The 19,719-nt window shown below is 34.2% G+C and overlaps 1 pseudogene; it reads left to right on the top strand.

Moving 5' to 3' along the window:
- Positions 1-1,163: 1,163 nt before the first annotated feature.
- Positions 1,164-9,979, top strand: LOC121257762 (annotated as a pseudogene).
- Positions 9,980-19,719: the final 9,740 nt, after the last annotated feature.

The raw sequence follows: 19,719 nt of genomic DNA, 5'->3' as shown, positions 1-19,719 counted from the left end.
TTTTTTTAAATTTCTACATAAAATATAATAAATAATTCAACTTTTTTAAATTCTAAAAGAAAAATAATATTAAAAAATAATATTGTAACAATATTTTATTCAACTTTTAACAAAATATTTCATTTTATCTTATCTAAACTGCGTAACTAAATAAGACTACGTTGACTTATTCAGTCGACCGATGATTAGAATGTGCATTTCCTCGCATTACAATGAGAAACAAAATTACAATTACTTAGCACTAGATAAAAAAATTTGTCAAACTGGTCTGTTCAATCTGGTTCGTAACTAATTCTTAAGAATCGAAATTGGCTCTAAATCGATTTTTATATTTTAAAAATCGGTTTGAACCGAATCAAACCGATATATATTTTTAATTTTAATTTTGTATATTATATAAAATATTATTTATATTATATGCTAAATTGTTAATTAATATAAAATAAAATTTTAATCTTATTATTCATGTCTATTAATCTTATAATATAAAATTAATATAACATTTGATATAATATAAAACTAATCTTAAAAGTTTTAATATAACATTTGATTTATGATATATAATAAAGTAATCTTATATTTTTAATATAATATTTGAATCTTGAGCCACGTTTAACTAGCTATCATAAATTCAAAATAATAATATAATATTATATCTTTTAATAATTTATTTTAAAAAATTAATATTTTGTAAATACACTTGTATTAATATTAATATTTAATATTTTGTAAATATATTTTGTAAATAATATTTAATATTTTGTATTAATATTAAAATTTAATATTAAAAGAGAGAAGTAGTTGGATGGAAAAATTATAAAATATTAATTTAATTATTCTACAGTAACTCTCTAAATTTGACTAGGACCTTTAAATTACTGTAGTTCAAAATTTTACAAATTTCCATTTAGTTAGTCTAATGCAAAAGTTTTAACCTAAAAAAAAATTACTTGACAATGATTAGGCGACTGCCAACGCTCTTATGGGGGTGGGAGAGGAGAAATTGTAGATCATCCTTCTACCGATATTTTGTAACGAGTTCTTTCTTTATTTTTAATTTTTTAATTTATTTAATGATTAAAAAATATGTTTTAATGAGTTTGTAAATGGATTTAAAAAACGTTCGAAAAAAAGGAAAAAACAATTTCGATAGAAAAATATGTAGAAGCGTCGGTGGACCTAGCACCACCTCGGGAGAGAAAGGAGTGCCGGTGAGAGTACTTTGTTGGGAAAGTAGTTTTTTCCTACTTTGTTTTCAGCGTTTCCCACCCAAGTGAGTCATTGGGCTTACCCGTAAGACCTTGCACTCCTACGTTTTATTGGCCGTTGAGTGCTGCGAAGAACTAGTTCTGGGTGTTTTTGGCGGGTTTTAACTGTTGCTGCAGCATTTGATCTTTGGCACTGGGGTTGTAATGGAGACTGGTGACCTCTTTAAGACCAGAAACAGTTTGCGTGTAAGCAGTTCATCTGCATGGAGGAACAACGGTGTGGAAGTTTTCTCCAGATCTTCACGAGATGAAGATGACGAAGAAGCTCTCAAATGGGCTGCACTCGAGAGGCTTCCTACATACGATCGTTTAAGGATAGGCATACTAACTACATCGCGAGGTGACGCCTCCGAATTCAATATAGACAATCTTGGACAGCAAGAAAGGAAGGAGTTAATTGAGAGGTTAAAAATTGAAGATGATAATGAAATATTCTTGTTGAAGCTCAGGGATCGGATAGATAAGTAAGATTTATCCTCTGATGCCAATTTAATGCTATGAGATTTACCAATATTTATTAGTTTTTCTCATGTTCTTAGTTTTTTGTTGGGGTATTGTGATAGGTATTCTTTTTTCTTTGAAATTTTCCAGAGTTGGGATTAAGCTTCCTACAATTGAAGTACGATATGAGCATCTAAATGTAGAGGCAGAAGCTTATGTAGGAAGCAGGGCTTTGCCTACTTTCCTCAACTTCAATGCCAATATCCTAGAGGTAACTAGAAAAGCATGTTTTCTGCTATTTTTTTTTTAATTTTTTTTAAGAAGAGTGATGTAACTCAATTTTATTATTACCCTCATTTGTGAGGAAGAAAAATCGTGGTTACAAACATAATATCTTAAAGGTACATATAAGCTATGAAATTAAAAATCCAGGTATCAAAACCATTACATTCATATAGTCTACACGGCTAACCTAAATCGGAACAAACCAAAAATATGGAACCTGCAAAAAAACCAAGCACACAAGCTATTAAATGGGACTTTTCTTAGTTGTTTGCTCTTACATTTACTTTGCCCGTGAACTGTTTAGGGATTCTTGACGTATCTCCACATCCTTCCAAGTAGCAAGAAACATTTCAGGATCCTTAAAGATGTCAGTGGAATCATCAGGCCTAGCAGGTTAGAATTGAAAAAACTTGATCAGTTGTAATCTGGAACGTCCATGGATTCTGAATTTATAGAATTTCTGGCACTCATTTCTTATATTGCATGTTCATATGAAATTTGAAGAATGACATTACTATTGGGTCCTCCAAGTTCTGGGAAAACCACACTCTTATTGGCGTTGGCCGGAAAGCTTGATCCGGGTCTTAAGGTGCAAAAGTTTTGTTACAGCCCAATTGATTTCTATTTAGTTTTTAATTAAATGGTTGTAGGCTGTTTCTAAGCTCACTGATTAGTGAGATCTTATTAGAAAAATCGCCAGTTTTCTGGCAGGGTGACTTATAATGGCCATGACATGAAAGAATTTGTACCGGAGAGAACCGCTGCTTATATCAGTCAATATGATGTCCATATTGGAGAAATGACTGTAAGGGAAACCTTGGACTTTTCTGCAAGATGCCAAGGGGTCGGATCGCGATATGGTTGGTCTGATTCAAGTTGATATTTGATCATGATCTTTTCTTTGAGTTTAAATTTCAAAACGTCATCTGGTGATTAGTGCATCTTAAGAAATCAATACTGATATATCATGACGTTGGAAATTAATCTGCAGAATGCTAGCAGAGTTGTGTAGAAGGGAAAAGGAGGCAAATATCAAACCTGACCCAGATATCGATGTCTACATGAAGGTGAGACAGAAGCTGCTCCCAGATGACTCTTATGATCATCTTGTGCAGGAGAAAGAGATGGGAGGCGCGCGACATGAGCGACGTCATGGGAATGGTTTTTGGTTTGGGGAGTCATGACATAGCAGCAGTGTCTCTGCAGTTTGCGGGGCCGTTGCATGGATACTGGATAGAATGCATATGCATCTCACATATGCATCTCACTAGTTTTTTCTTCGAATCTAAACATCTAATTCACATTCATTATTGAAAATGATCTTGATAACCAGAAATCACGACTCCAGCATAAATTTCGCATAACCACCTTCAAATTTTTTTTTTTTTAAAAGCTATAAAAAAAAGTTGCCTATGCATTATTAATATTTTTGAGAAATGGTTTAGTTATAAAAAAATCTAACAAAAGTAAATTTATAAAATAACGTAGATTAACGTTAGATTGTAAAGTTACTCTTATTATAAAATATATATAACGTATCATTAGTTTGTAAATTTATTTTTGTAAAATATATTTGTGACTGTAGCATGTTATGAATTACACTCTTATTCTACTAATTTGACTTGATATTTATAAACTTTTAAATCTATTACTTTAAAAAGAAATAATTAGTTTCGGAATAGAAAAAATAATTTTGCTTAATATAATTCGCATAGCTGTTGAAATATCAAGTATAACCACGATCGGGGATGAAATATAGGGTTAAAATCCTTATATAAAGTGAAAAACAATCTCATTATTTCTTCTTTTATTGTGATAATGTGAAATTATTTATTAATTCTGAAAGTTATGATCTTAAAAATTAATCTCGATATGATAAAAAAAAAAAAAAAAAAGTCCCGACTGAATCATCGGACCGTACCGAATAATATTTCATCAGGCAAGTATGTTATCGCAACTTGATTCTTGATTTGCTGACAAATGTTTTTGGTTGGCTTACTCACTTGTGATGATTCAGGCCGAGGCAAACGAAGGCCAGGAGGCTAGCGTCGTGACAGATTACATGTTAAAGGTCGTATTGCCATATCCTTAAAAAGTCCAGTTTCTTTACTTTGCTTGAACCTACAATATTGTACAGGTTTTGGGATTGGATTTTTGTGCGGATACCATGATTGGGGATGAAATGCGAAGGGTTATCTCTGGTGGTCAAAAGAAGCGTGTTACAACAGGTAAAATAGACAAATTTTATTTGCAGTTCGTACTTGAAAATTGTATGTAGAGGCATTTTATTAAATAAAAAAAAACATCATTTTAAAAGAGATATTTTTATAATTTTAAAAATTTTTAAAGATAAAATTGTTTAAACTTGTATTGTAATCTCCAAATAAGGACTGTATATAGTATTGCTCGATAAAATAACTGGAAAGCGAAACATCACAAGTTATTTGTTTGTTTTTTAAAAAAAATATTTATAATTGTGAATTATACAACTGCTATGTAATCGTTTTAAAAAATAAATAAAATATGAAATCACATGAAAAAAATTAATTTTTTAATAATAAATCTCTATAATTTTTCAAAATGATTAGTAAATATTTACCCACGAATATGTTGAAGTACTCTTTATTTTTTATGTGAACGTGATTCGTGCTTTGATAGTCTCTACAAAATAGAATTAAGGGGAGATGCTGGTCGGACCAGCAAAGGCATTGTTCTTGGATGAGATATCAACTGGGTTGGACAGTTCTACCACTTTTCAAATCGTTAATTCGCTCAAGCACTACATTCGCATTCTTGATGGAACAGCGGTCATCTCGCTCCTCCAGCCAGCACCGGAAACTTACGACCTTTTTGATGACATTATTCTCCTCTCCGATGGCAAAATTGTGTACCAGGGACCCTGTGAACAAGTTCTTTGACTTTTTCGCATTCATGGGCTTTAAATGTCCAAGAAGGAAAAGCGTGCCTAACTTCTTGCAAGAGGTAATTTTAAATCTAGCCTTTTTCCCTCCTCTCGCCTATTTGTAAAATGGAATAGACCAACGAACCGATACATTCACAGGTGACTTCAAGGAAAGATGAGGAGCAGTATTGGGTAAGCAAAGATGAACCTTACTGTTTTATCACAGTCCCGGAATTCGCCGAGGCATTCCAATCATTCGATGTGGGAAGGAGACTCGGAGACGAACTTGCGGATCCGTATGACAAGAGAAAGAGCCATAGAGCCGCTTTGACAACTAGGAAGTATGGTGTTAGCATTAAGGAGCTGTTGAAAGCTTGCTTCTCAAGAGAATACTTGCTTATGAAGAGGAATTCAATTATCTACTTCTTCAAGCTCATCCAAGTGCGTCTATATTTTATTTTTTTACTTCTGTTTTAATTGTCTTCAAAAGTGATTTGGATTAGTACTGTTTTCTCTGAATGTAGCTTTCATCAGTGGGAGTTATAACAATGACGGTTTTCCTACGAACCAAGATGCATCGTCATTCAGTAGCTGATGGAGGAGTTTTCACGGGTGCTTTGTTGGCCACTGTGGCTATGAACATGTTCAATGGATTGTCAGAGTTACCAATGACCATTGCAAAGCTTCCTGTTTTCTTCAAGCAAAGATACCTCCTCTTCTACCCTTCTTGGGCATATGCTCTTCCTTTATGGATCCTCAAAATTCCAATAACATTCGTAGAAGATGGTGTTTGGATATTTATGACCTATTATGTCATTGGATATGATCCAGATGTTGGGAGGTATCCACTTATATGATGAAGCTGTCACGTATTTAGAGATTACTTTAGCACGTTTTCGTTTTTGTTCCAAATGAAAGTTGGAAATGTACAACTGCAGGTTGTTTAAACAATACCTTCTGCTAGTAGCTCTAATCCAGATGGCTTCTGCACTATTCCGATTGATTGCGGCAATTTCTAGGAACATGATTATTGCTAACACGTTTAGGTTCTATGTATTGATCTTGCTTTTTGCATTGGGTGGCTTTGTCCTGTCAAGAGGTTCGTCCAGCTGATAAATTTTGTTGAAGTTAACCCGTTTCACATGGTTAGACTATAGCTTAACGAATGCTTTTTCCTTCTTACTACTGCAGAGGATATAAAAAAAGGGTGGATTTGGGGCTACTGGGCTTCGCCAATGATGTTTGGGCAGATTGCGATAGTGGTTAACGAGTTCCTTGGGAAGAGTTGGAGCCATGTAAGTGATTTGAACCGCTAATTTTGACACAGACTCTTTCTTCCTCTTAAAAGAAAACCATTTTTCTAAAGAAAAAACGTCAACTATGAAGGTTCTCCCCGACTCAACCGAACCGCTTGGAGTTGAAGTATTGAAGTCCCGAGGGTTCTTCGCGCATGCGTATTGGTACTGGATAGGCACTGGGGCAGTGATTGGATTTGTGTTACTTCTCAACATCTGTTTCACCATAGCTCTTACTCTTCTCAACTGTGCGTTTCATCTCCTGTTCTAACTTTCAATTCTTTTTAGTCTTGTAGAAGCTATGCATTCATTGCTAATTATTTGGGCAGCATTTGGGAATCCACAGACTGTAAAATCAGAATTACCAGACAGCAATGATCAGGGAGAATGGACAGGATACGGCATACAATTAACATACAGAAGGAATAGCTCAATGGACATAGGTGATACGTCTTTTATCTATCGTGCTGTGATTGTCACTGATCTCTTGTATTTATCATTAACATGCCAACTTATCAAAAAAAAAAAAAAAATCATTAACATGCCATTTAAGTTCCAAATTAATTTGATCAACATCCAGGAAGTGGAGAAAAAATTACTACCTCATCCGGATCGTCATCTCTATTGGCAGGAGCATCTATCAGGGCAAGCAATAATGGGAAAAGAGGAATGGTCCTTTCATTTGAACCACAATCAATAACCTTTGATGAAATTACATATTCTGTTGACATGCCACAGGTAACTCACATGGTAAATGTTTGAATTAGTGCTTATTGTTTCTCATTCAGACAGTATTGGCCAGAAACTGAATTCCCGTTTCTTTCAATTGAACTTGCAGGAAATGAAGGATCAGGCTATTCTCGAGGATAAATTGGTGCCTCTGAAGGACGTGAGTGCTGCTTTCAGGCCTGGTGTTCTCACAGCTCTGATGGGTGTTAGTGGTGCCGGTAAAACAACTCTGATGGATGTGTTGGCTGGCAGGAAAACTGGTGGATATATTGAGGGAAACATCACAATTTCAGGTTACCTGAAGAAGCAAGAAACATTTGCTCGAATTTCTGGGTACTGTGAGCAAAATGACATCCACTCTCCACATGTTACGGTCTATGAGTCCTTGCTCTACTCAGCAAGGCTACGTTTATCCCGTGATATTGATTCTGAATCCAGGAAGGTCGGTAGCTTAGAGTCAAACTGTTTGAGGATTTTGTTGTTTCTTTTTCCCTTGATTTCTAATGCGAGTGGCAGTTCAAACTTGATTGAGATATGGCTTAGGCTTAAATAGCCATATTCCCCTGCTGGACGCTGTCAATTTTTGTTTAATTTTAGTTTACATTCATATTTGAGAGTTTGGGCTTGTCTTCTCTTGGCAAGTTTGCAGACCAAGACGTTGTGAAATCAGTTTATGAGCAATATCAAGGCTAATAGACCTACTTGCCTTTTCAAATTAACTAGTCTTTTTATTCAAGTGACAAGAAAATTTGCTTGGTAGCTAAGCGTGGTGTTGCTAAAGCTAAACATACTTAATAACAAAATTACTAGTGCTTGAACTTAAAATGTAAATAGTTTGAAACTGTTTAGGGAGCTTGAATATTATACCAGTGCCTGTAAACTGTGGATTCTCAATACTAGTGTATGGCTGCAGATGTTTACTGAGGAAGTCATGGAGTTAGTGGAGCTGAACCCTTTGAGGCACGCATTAGTTGGGTTGCCTGGTGTGAATGGTCTATCAACTGAGCAGCGGAAAAGGCTCACCATAGCAGTTGAGCTTGTTGCAAATCCCTCTATAGTATTGATGGATGAGCCAATTACCGGTCTAGATGCAAGATCCACTGCAATCATCATGAGGACAGTTAGGAACACTGTAAACACAGGAAGAACGGTAGTTTGCACCATTCATCAGCCAAGCATTGACGTATTTGAAGCTTTTGATGAGGTGAGAAATGTCAAAATCCATGAGTCGTAGGTGCATTTTTGTAGGTTCTCTTCTAGATTGGAGTGTGATGCTAAATCATGGAGTTGCAGCTTTTCCTAATGAAACGTGGAGGACAGGAGATATATGTGGGCCATTGGGTCTCCATTCTTGCCATCTTATCAAATATTTTGAGGTGGGATGCTTTGGAAATCAGGAAAAAACAATTTTGATGTATTGTAGAGTTGCTAATACTAGTAACCTTTCTTATATTTTCATGTAGAGCATTGAAGGAATCAGAAAAATTAAAGATGGCTACAACCCAGCAACTTGGATGTTGGAAATTACCACTTCAGCTGATGAAATAGCTTTGGGTATTGATTTTGCTAGTGTGTACAAAAACTCAGAGCTATACCGGTAGGTTTAATGTTTTATTACAAAAGAATAGTAGTCTATCGTATGTCTTGACAATGCTGATAGAAGATCTTTGTCCAAGTTTCTTGTACCTTGAATTTGGGGCTGAAACTCTAATGTTTTATGGCAATGCATCAGGAGAAACAAAGCACTTATTAAACAATTGAGCAAGCCTGCTCCTGGTTCCAAGGACCTCTATTTTTGATCTCAATATTCACAATCCTTTCACACAATGCATGGCTTGCTTATGGAAACAACACTGGTCCTACTGGCGCAACCCTCCATACACTGCTGCAAGAATGCTCTTCACAATTGCCATAGCCTTGACCTTCGGGACAATGTTCTGGGGTCTTGGCTCTAAAATGTAAGTTACCATTGGAACAAGAAATTTGAACTCCTGCTGTTTATTGCCACATCTTGATTTAACCATTTCAAATTGTAGCAAGAAAGAACAAAATCTCTTTAATGCAATGGGTTCTATGTATGCTGCCACTATCTTCCTGGGAATCCAAAATGCTTCATCTTTTCAGCCGGTTGTGGACGTTGAACGAACTGTCTTCTACAGAGAAAGGGCTGCTGGAATGTTTTCAGCCTTCTCATATGCATTTGCACAGGTAAATAAGGGGATATATCTAGCAGACATGATCAATAATAATGAAAGAAAATTTGCATCCTAATTCATTTCCATCTTTCGTAGCAGGTTGTGGTTGAGCTCTCATATGTTTTTGTACAAGCTGCAGTATACAGTGTCATTGTCTATCCAATGATTGGATTTGAATGGACTGCTGCCAAATTCTTTTGGTACCTATGTTTTATGTACTTCACGATATTGTACTTCACCTTTTATGGCATGATGTGTGTAGCCGTGACACCAAATCACCACTTTGCCATCATATTTGCCACTGCGTTTTATGCACTATGGAACATCTTTTCGGGATTCATTATCCCACTACCTGTGAGTATAAGCCAGCTTTTGTATGCAGATTCTATGTGATACCTGCATCTAACAAAATCTAACTTGATGTTCCTTTTCTTTTATTTCTATACTTGGTGAACGACAGCAGATTCCTATGTGGTGGAGATGGTACTACTGGGCATGTCCAGTAGCTTGGTCCATGTACGGATTGGTTGTTTCACAATTTGGGGATGTAAAGGACGTACTTGATATTGGTATAACAGTTGAAGCTTTTACGAGAAGTTACTACGGATACAAACATGATTTTCTTGCAGCAGTGGCAGTTGGGGTTGCTGGCTTTGCAGTTCTCTTTGGATATATCTTTGCCTTTTCTATAATGGTCTTTAATTTCCAAAGGCGATAGAGAAGTGTTTTGATTGTAAGGGGGGTTGGGTGTATTTGGGGTCAATGCGAACCTCAATCACGTCCATATTATTTTCTCTCTTGCCAATTCCAAATGTATTTATCATTAGATACTTGATAATACAACCGAGCTAAGGTTTGATTTCATTTTTAGTCCTGGTATGGTGCTCAAAATTAACCCTTTACATGAAAATTAGCCACGTCTGCACAGTAGGGAGGTGAACTTGCAGCAAATGGCTAGAGAAAAAGCTTCCAGCTGCTTTGACAGCCCAAAAGGATGGTGTTTAGTAAGGAGCTGTCAAAAGCTTCCTGTCAAGAAAAGTATACCTTAATATGGAACTTGGTTGTGTCCACTCTAATTTTAGGTGCTATATATATATATATATATAGTTATTGTCAAAGAAACGGAGGGTTCAAGGCCCACAAATGGTAGATATTAGATGGATAAATACATATATAATGATGTAGAGATATAATTCATGTAGGCTAGGCATCTCCCTGCATTTGTTATCGACACTAACTCTATCGTCCTTTTCTCTTTTTTTCTTTTCATGAAGTTCACCTTCTTCAACACATAAATGAAGACCTTTCATTTCTCTCAACTTTTCCTCTTTCCAGAACGTTGTTCATTGTATTCACGTTTTTTTTTTTAATTAAATACCAAACAAAGCGGGGGTAGAGGTAGAATATATAGTTTTTCTTCCATGAAAATTTGAAAACGAAAGCAAGTCAAAAGTCTCCCAACTTTCAGAAGCCACACGTTGATTTATAAGATTAATGTTTGTCTCATAAAAAATTAAGAGTGTATATTATTATAATTTTTTAATTGGACCATTTTTTTCATCATTAAATTAGCTGTTGGTCTTCTGTAATTTTTTCTATTGTATTTAATTTGAAGAAAATCATAAATTGATATTAAATTATTTGTTTTTTAAGACATATAATAATTATATGAATGAAATATATTTAATGAAGAAATTCACATTTGGTTGGGTAGCTAGGTACGTACATAGTCTGTAATTCATGTACTACTTAAAACCTTTCAATATAATATACTATCATACATTATTTAGAAAATCCAAATCTTAGTTTATCCTTCACATATAATTATCGATTTATTTTTTTATGATTCGTATATAACTCGTTTACAAAGTTTAGCCTCTTTCTTTTAATTGCAATATATGTCAAGCCTACTCGGAAAACTTTCAAATTTATTACAAGATTCAAATTTTGAAATTTATTTTTTTCTTTATTATATTTTTACTCACTTTATTGATAGTGTTTCTCAAAAACTTCAATTGAACTATTTATTTTAGTCTACAAATTATATGTGGTCTTTTCAAATATATAATCCGGACTTCTTCCTTTAACTACACCCCTTGAGAGATATGCTGAAAGAATAGTCTTCTTGTGGGAGGCTTAGGCTGCGTTTGATTGTAAGATTCAGCTAAGCTCAGTCTAATTTTAAGCTGAGTCTAACATCTAAATACCTAACTCTGAAATTACTTAACTCATCTCAACTCAAAACCTCATTACACGTGGGACCCACAACTTTTTTTAACTTAATACATCTTTATACGTAGGACCCACAACCTTTTTCAACTTTCTATAAAAAGTACTAAACTCATTTTAACATCCAAACACACTTTAAACTTAGTTTAGATAAGCCCCACATAACTCTCTCCACTATTCAACTCATTGCTATTTATAAAGAACTGAGCTCAACTCAACATCTAAACGTAGCCTTAAAAGTAGCTTATGTGCTACACCCTTTCAAATATATTATATATATTTATTTTAATAGTTTTATATTTATATTAAAATATCTAGATGATTAAAATAAAGATACTACTAATTTAAAAACCAACGGTTACATTCTTTGATGGAATGAAGACATCACTCAGAAAACAGTGGATAAGGGTCTTGGCCTATCTATATATAAAGGCCTGTGATTCTTTATCAGTCACATTGATTAACGTAAATAAAGATAGGCTGAAAACCCCTACTCAATACTCTCCATATAGAAATCTGTGAGGGTTCACAATTTAGAAACAAGCAGTTCTTGCGAATACTTGATCAACGATGGTCAAATGTTAGTATTTTAATGATTCTTTATTATTAGATTTTTTCTCAAATCTTACAATAGTGGCATTAGAGCGAACTCTTGTGTCACGTTGTTTAGTATAGATTTCAATTGTTACGTGGATTGTTTGTTGAAACACATGTCTCGGCATTAGTATTGAAATTGATATGTGGGTTGTTGTTATTTGTTAGAGTTTATCAAAATATTTATGAATATGTTAAAATGAAGATATTTTGGAGATCATTATAAGGATTAGAACTGAATAAGGAACCATGTAGATTTGATTTTGGAGATATTTCACAGAGAGTACCTTCAGAGATTTATAGTTAAATTATCTCTCCCCGTACATCCAAGAAAACCCTAAGGAGACCGTCGCCATCCACTGTTGCCGGCGAGTGACCTCTCATCGTCGTCATAGACAAAGCCGAAGGGCGCCGGCGACTTCGTTGAGGGTTGTCCGGCATCGGTCCTGAGGAGAGACAAATCCTTACGAAGTGAGAAAACCCTAGATTTGCTGCCACCCACCCTTGCCGACGAGAGATACTGCACCATTTCATCACAGATAAAGCCGACGGACCCTGGCGACTTCGCTAAGGGCCGTCCGGCGTCGGTCCACCCTATGGCGACCTAGATTTCTTTGTGTCGTCTCTCAGAGTACTCCGGCAACCCCTACAACAGCTATGTTGGTCTTGTCGTCAACACATAATGAGTCGACGCTTTTCGGCGAGTCTTCTGGGAGTACTCTGACATCAAGTAGTGGTCTTCAGCCGTGTCCCTGTGTCACAGATTTAGATTCTCTGAGATGATGAATGGTTGTTAAAGGAGGGGAGTTGGTCAGGATGGGTTCTTCTATGGAGTTGGTCATAGAATATAAATCCTTTACATTGATGAAGGAGGGGAGCATGTTGGTCATCACTAAAAGGAGTTGAAGGGTGATATCTAAGCTGGTTCTAGGTTTAACAATAGTACAATGGTTGGCCAAGGCCATGGAAGCGTGTACAAAAGATGAGAAACAAGATTTTTTCTCTATTGTCCAGGAAGGTAGACGCAGTTTCACGGCACATCGTTGCTCGAATGCTCGAGGACGTTATATGGCAGTGGAAGAGTATGGAGGTGGAGGGAGGAGGAATTTTATTTTCATTCTTGAGGAAGGGAGCAGTGGCTGGAGAAGGATGGAGGAGGTGCTGCATGATTTTTCCTTCAGCAAGAGAGGGAGTGACGGTTTGGAAGGACAAGGTGTTGTAGGACATGGCTCTGTCAGGGAGCCGCGTAGCAGACATGTGCCGAGGCGATCTTATGCAGCAGCTCTAAAGACGGGTCAGGCTTTGGGGTTCAGAGTGAGGAGGGTTTGCAAATTATGCCTCAAGACCAGCTTGTCGAGATGCACAATTCTTTAAAAGAGATGGAAACCCAACTTGGCGAGTTTCTCAAAGACTTCAATTGAACTATTTATTTTAATCTACAAATTATATGTGGTCTTTTCAAATTTATAATCCGGACTTCTTCCTTTAACTATACCCCTTGAGGGATATGCTGAAAGAATAGTCTCCTTGTGGAGGCTTAGGCTGCGTTTGGTTGTAAGACTCAGCTGAGCTCAGTCTAATTTTAAGCTGAGTCTAACATCCAAACACACAGCTCTGAAATTACTTAACTAATCTCAACTCAAAATCTCATTACACGTGGGACCCACAAATTTTTTCAACTTAACACATCTTTATACGTAGGACCCAAAACCTTTTTCAACTTCTCATAAAAGTACTAAACTTATCTTAACATTCAAACACACTGTAAACTCAGTTTAGATGAGTCCCTCATAACTCCTCCCACTACTCAACTTATTACTATTCATAAAGAATTGAGCTCAGCTCAACATCCAAACGTAGCCTTAAAGGTGGCTTACGTGCTACACCCTTTCAAATATATTATATATATTTATTTTAATAGTTTTATATTTATATTAAAAATTCTAGATGGTTAAAATAAAGATATTACTAATTTAAAAACTAACGGTTACATTCCTTGATGGAAGGAAACAAGACTTAGAAAACAGTGGATAAGAATCTTTTACTTTTTCCATATGACAAAATGAGCACTATTTACTTTTCAAGTTTTTCAAACAAAATATCTACCTTTTGCATATGTCAAAAAGGGTATTAATTACTTTTCAAAAATTTTAAACCAAAACATGTATATGTGAAAGATGACAATCAATCATCTTTTAAATTTTCAAAATTCAAACTTTTAATCATGTCATGTACATGTCAAAGATGACAATCAATCATCTTTCAAAAATTTAAAATTCAAACATTTAATTTTCAAATATATCATGCACATGTGGAAAATGCAATTTGATTCTTTACGATAAAAGATTAATTTTGAGCCTTAATCCAATTTCAAATTTTATCAAGGGATGTACAAAATTACTCTAAAAGTTTTATTTGTAAGTTTGTTCCATTTCTTGCTCATGTTTTATTCGTTGATGTGCTTGGTTCTATTGTGTAGACAATTTGAGCTTGAGACTCATTTATACTTGAATTTATTTGTTATCATCAAAATTTATACGTAGATATATAATTATATGAAGTTTGAAGTCTTGGGTTCAATACTTAATATGCTGCATCTATAACGACCATGTCTCGGAGGTTACTGGTGAGGGCGAGTGAGGTTGATCAGTCTAACATTCAAATATCTTACTTGCGTCAAAGGCTTGCTAATAAAAATAGAAAGAATAAAAGGCTAAAACAAGAAAACAAGAAAACAAGGAGTTGAAGAAATTTGTGGACTGGTACGCTCATAACCTGCAACCACGAATAGAGGAGCTAGAATGAGAGAGAGTCTAAATACAAAGTCAACATCAACAGATAACAGTAGAGGTTCAGCGTTTACGAAAAAAAAAGGACAAACTGCCATTAATCTCGCTGGTTTAGCTAAATAACTTTTGACAATATGCGTCTAGCATATCTTGTGATTTTTGACTATGTCAGATTTGAAGAATGATAGCCTGTCTTGTTCTTATTTCTATCTCTATAAAATCAGTCTTGAATTCCATCTAATTCGCATCAATTTTCTTTGCTATCTGTAATCCATCTGGCATTCTCACTCTCTAAGTTTTTTCTTTTTGCAATGGCTCAACAATCTTGTTCCAACAATCCTCTTGATCACTATATGAGATATTTTACACCTCAACCACCAGTTATTGCTGCATCATGACACGTATGCATCTGCCATACTTGTCATGATGCAACATGAGAGTGATATGACTAACAAGTCAGATGATGACATCATTTATGAGCTTGTGAGTCTTGGTACTTGATACTCATCATCCATTGTTGCGTTTTCCCAAAGGTTATAGTCCAGAACTCATGAGGCTGAAAAGCTTAACAAGAAGATTTGTATACTTCAACGATTTGTTCATGAGTATAACAAAAAAAATAAGAGACTTAAAGTAGGAGAATAAGGATTTAAAACCCTTGCTTACCTCTTTATTTTGATTGTCTAATCCTTTAGATAAGGATGTCATGTTAATATATGAAGAGTAAAAACGCTTGAAAAATGAGGCTAATTTTTGTAAGTCATTTGAGATAATAAAATAAAAATATTTAATAGATATTCATGGCATGCATCATTCCTATTTCTCTTCTAAGTATGTTTATGTTAACAAATATAATAGATTACCAATCATACCTCGATATACCTTTGAGTCAACTGGCATACCGGTTTCATCCTTGTCAAGTTTGGTGGATAGGCTTATTGGTAAACTTGGCACATATTTTCATTAGTAGTACCAAATATTACATCATTCACATAAATCTGAATCAAAAGAATATCATCATTTTCGTGTTTAATAAAAAAGGTTGTGTCGATTTTTCCTCTTGAAAAACATTTTTCAATCAAGAAACCACTGAGTCTCTCATACCAAGCTCTAGGAGCTTGTTTGAGTCCACATAGTATTTTTGTGAGCTTGAAAATATTATTTGGAGAAATATGATTTTCAAAGCATGGAGGTTGCTCAACATATACCTCTACTTTTACTTATGGAGGACTTCGTGCATACCTACAAAGATAATTAAAATGATTTTTCTTGATATCTAAGTTCCTTGGGTCCTTCATTCATTAGTATTAGAAGAAACAAGATTTTTAGGTACCCATATGACCCTAATAGTCATTGTATGTTTTCTTCTAATGGGATAAACATGATAATTATGACTATTTCTATTACAAAAATAACAGATGACATGTGACATATATGAAAAACTTTGAGTGATTGTAATAATATCTTTCTTTGAAAATTTTATTTTTATGAAAAGAATTTTGAATATTGAATTTTGATTTAGAAGAATTATCAAAAAAGTTTTTATAAGGTTTGTATTTTTGTTTTGGCATGTATCCCAAGTCTGCCTTATTAAAAGCACATTTTTTACTACCAAAAAGTTTTTCAAAATTCTTTTTTCCGTTTGTAAAGTTTTCAACAATCTTTTCTAAATCAGTCATTTTCTTTTTCAATTCATGATTTTTATCTTTCGTAACCTTTTTTTTTTTCTTAAAACATCAATTTCGTTTGTTAAAGAAAAAGTTTTCTTTTTCAAAGTAGTATATTTGATACCCAATTTCTCAAGTTCTTTCATATACTTCTTCCAAGATATTTTGCAATTCTTCATTTGAAGGATTTTTAATATTGTAAAGATTTGTTGCTTCAAAGTCGTATTTAGCCATAAGACAAAGATTTGCAGATTCTCCATTGCTTGCTTCGCTATTTAAGCTGTTTGAATCATCATCCCATATAGCTTTCATTACTTTTTTGCCCTTGTTTCGATCTTTATTTAGCAGAGGACAATCCACCTCGATATGTCCAGGCTTATTGCATTTGTAACAAGTGAAAGAGTCATATTTACCTGCATCTTTCTTGAAAAACTTTTTGAAGGATTTCCTTGAATGAGCTTTTTTTCTCTTTAAGAATCTTTTAATTCTCCATGTTATCGTCGCAATTTTTTCATCTTTGTCGTCACTTTCTGCGTCTTCATCACTTTCACTTTCATGAGGAACAGTTTTAAGTGCCAAGCTCTTCTTTGGCTTTCCTTTTTCTTCTCTTCTTGTCAATTTGTACTCATGGGTGGTAAGTGACCCGATGAGGTCATTTACTTCCAGTTTCTTGGGATCTTTAGCTTCAAGAATCGCCGTCACTTTTGATTCCCAACATTTTGTCAGAGTTGAGAATTTTTCTTATTGTCTCCACGTTGGAATAGATTTTGCCAAGAGTTGTCAAGCTGTTTATGATTTTAGTGAAACAAGTGTACATACTAGAAACAGTTTCATCATCATTCATTTTAAATATTTCATATTCATGAGTAAGAATATAAATTTTCGATTCTTTCACTTGCGAAATTCCTTCATAAATAACTTCCATGTTACCCTGAATTTCCTTTGCCGTCTTACAAGTCATTATTCTGTTGAACTCATTCCCATTGAGAGCATTATATAGGAGATTTATAGCCGTTGAATTCAATGTTGTAATTCTATCGTATTCACGATCAAACTTTTCTTCTTCTTTTTTGACATTTACTCTATCAACAACTTTTGTTGGGATATAAGATCTATTTACAACGCATCTCCAAATTTCTCGACCTTGAGATTGAAGGAAAATTTTCATTCTACCTTTCCAGAATGTGTAATTGTCTTTGCAAAATAGTGGAGGCCGACTGCTAGATTGACCTTTACCAAATATAGCTGCAATGTTAGCCATAAGATCTTAACTCAAAATATAGTTAATCTTATAAAAGAGCCATTGCTTTAATACTAATTATCGCCCAGATGACTAACACAAAAAGGGGTGAATTGGGTTGGATTTAAAGATCCGTAATTATAAACCAAATACACAATATAAAATATGAACAAAATATGAAGCATGAGTGAATATAAAGAGTAAGGGTAAGAGGAAGCAAACTCAATATTTTAATGAGGTTCAGCCCCACTGCTTATGTCCTCGGCTCAAGCTACCCCTTGAGAATTCTCAAATTCATTATCCAACCTCCTTTAGGTGGAGATAGAAATCTATTACACATTTGAGCAGTACCGCTACAAAGAATCCGTGTAGAATACTATCTACACTTGCAATCACCTTACACTTGATAATTCAACTTTTTCCAATGTAGAACCCCTTCTATACACACAAGGGTTGTACACACCCTTTTATTGATACAATAGTTGATAGTGGGTAGGTTATCAGAAAATACTCCTCAATAAATGGAATAAGAACTATACAACGCAAATTATATCTCTCTCAAAATGAACAAGGGTTAAGGCTCAATGCTTGGAGAAGAGATTGAAAGTTTTGAATGGATATTGTGTTCTCTTGTTGTTGTGTTCTTATGTTGTAAATTTGAATATCTCAATTGAGATATTTATAAGCATATGAGACTTCATTTTTAAATTTAAAAAGATTCACAGGTCAAAAAGGAGCACCACTCACTTTTCAAAATTTTCAAATAAAAGATTCTCTTTTTTGCAATTGTCAAAGACAACATCATTTACTTTTCAAAATTTTCAAACCTAATCTTTTACTTTTCGCATATGACAAAATGATCATGATTACTTTTCAAAATTTTCAAATAAAATCATCTTTCTTTTGCATATGTCAAAAATGGCATCAATTACTTTTCAAAATTTTCAAACTTAATATTTTATTTTTTGCATATGACAAATGAGCACTATTTACTTTTCAAAATTTTCAAACAAAATTATCTATCTTTTTCATATGTCGAAAAGGGCATTAACCAATTTTCAAAATTTTCAAACAAAACATGCATATGTAAAAGATGACAACCAATCATCTTTCAAAAATTCAAACATTTAATTTTCAAATATGTCATGTACGTGTAGAAAATGCAATTTGATATTTTAGGAGAAAAGATTACTTTTGAGCCTTGATACAATTTCGAATTTTATCAAGAGATGTACAAAATTACTCTAAGAGTTTTATTGTAAGTTTGTTCCATTTCTTGCCCATACTTGATTCGTTGATGTGCTTGGTTCCATTGTGTAGAAAACTTAAGCTTGAGACTCCTTTATGTTTGAATTCATTTTTATCATCAAAATTCATATGTAGATATTTAATTATATAAAACTTGAAACCTTGGATTCAACAACACCCAATGCAGCACCCATATTAAAAGAAGTAGAAAACATTTCATATGCGTCTACAATTTGTACTTTAATGCATGCACAAGTTTGTATAAGACCTGATATTGTATATGTTGTGGGAATGTTGGGAAGATACCAAAGCAATTCTAGAATAAAACTTTGGAAGGCTGCTAAGAAGGTTATGAGATTTTTACAAGGAACCAAGAATCATATGCTTACTTAAAACCATGCTGATTTTCTGGAAGTGATTGGATATTCAGACTTAGATTTTATGGGTCTTCAAGATTCCAGAAAGTCCACTTCAGGGTATGTCTTCATGTTAGCAAGATGTGCCATATCATGGAAGAGCACCAAACAGACAATCATTGCATCATCTACTATGGAGATCCCATGATAAAAGGCACTCAATTAAAATTTTTTTGGAACATGTAGAGAGCATGGGGTTAATGAGCTCATTTTATGTTTGATTTGTTCATTGTATTACATACTTCTTGTTGTCAAGAATTATATTTTTAGTTGAGCACATAAAGTATTTGCTCCTAATTTATGATGTATAGACCCAGAATGACTTATAGGAAGTTATTCATAAAGAGATATATCACATATGAAAATTTATTTAGAGAGACTTATACAATGTAATACATGAAAGGAAGTGTTAATATAATAA

The sequence above is a fragment of the Juglans microcarpa x Juglans regia genome, chromosome 1D (assembly GCF_004785595.1).
Source record: "Juglans microcarpa x Juglans regia isolate MS1-56 chromosome 1D, Jm3101_v1.0, whole genome shotgun sequence".
NCBI classification, from domain to species: domain Eukaryota; kingdom Viridiplantae; phylum Streptophyta; class Magnoliopsida; order Fagales; family Juglandaceae; genus Juglans; species Juglans microcarpa x Juglans regia.
Note: the sequence above shows the minus strand (reverse complement) of the source record. Positions and strands in the feature narration are given on the sequence as shown.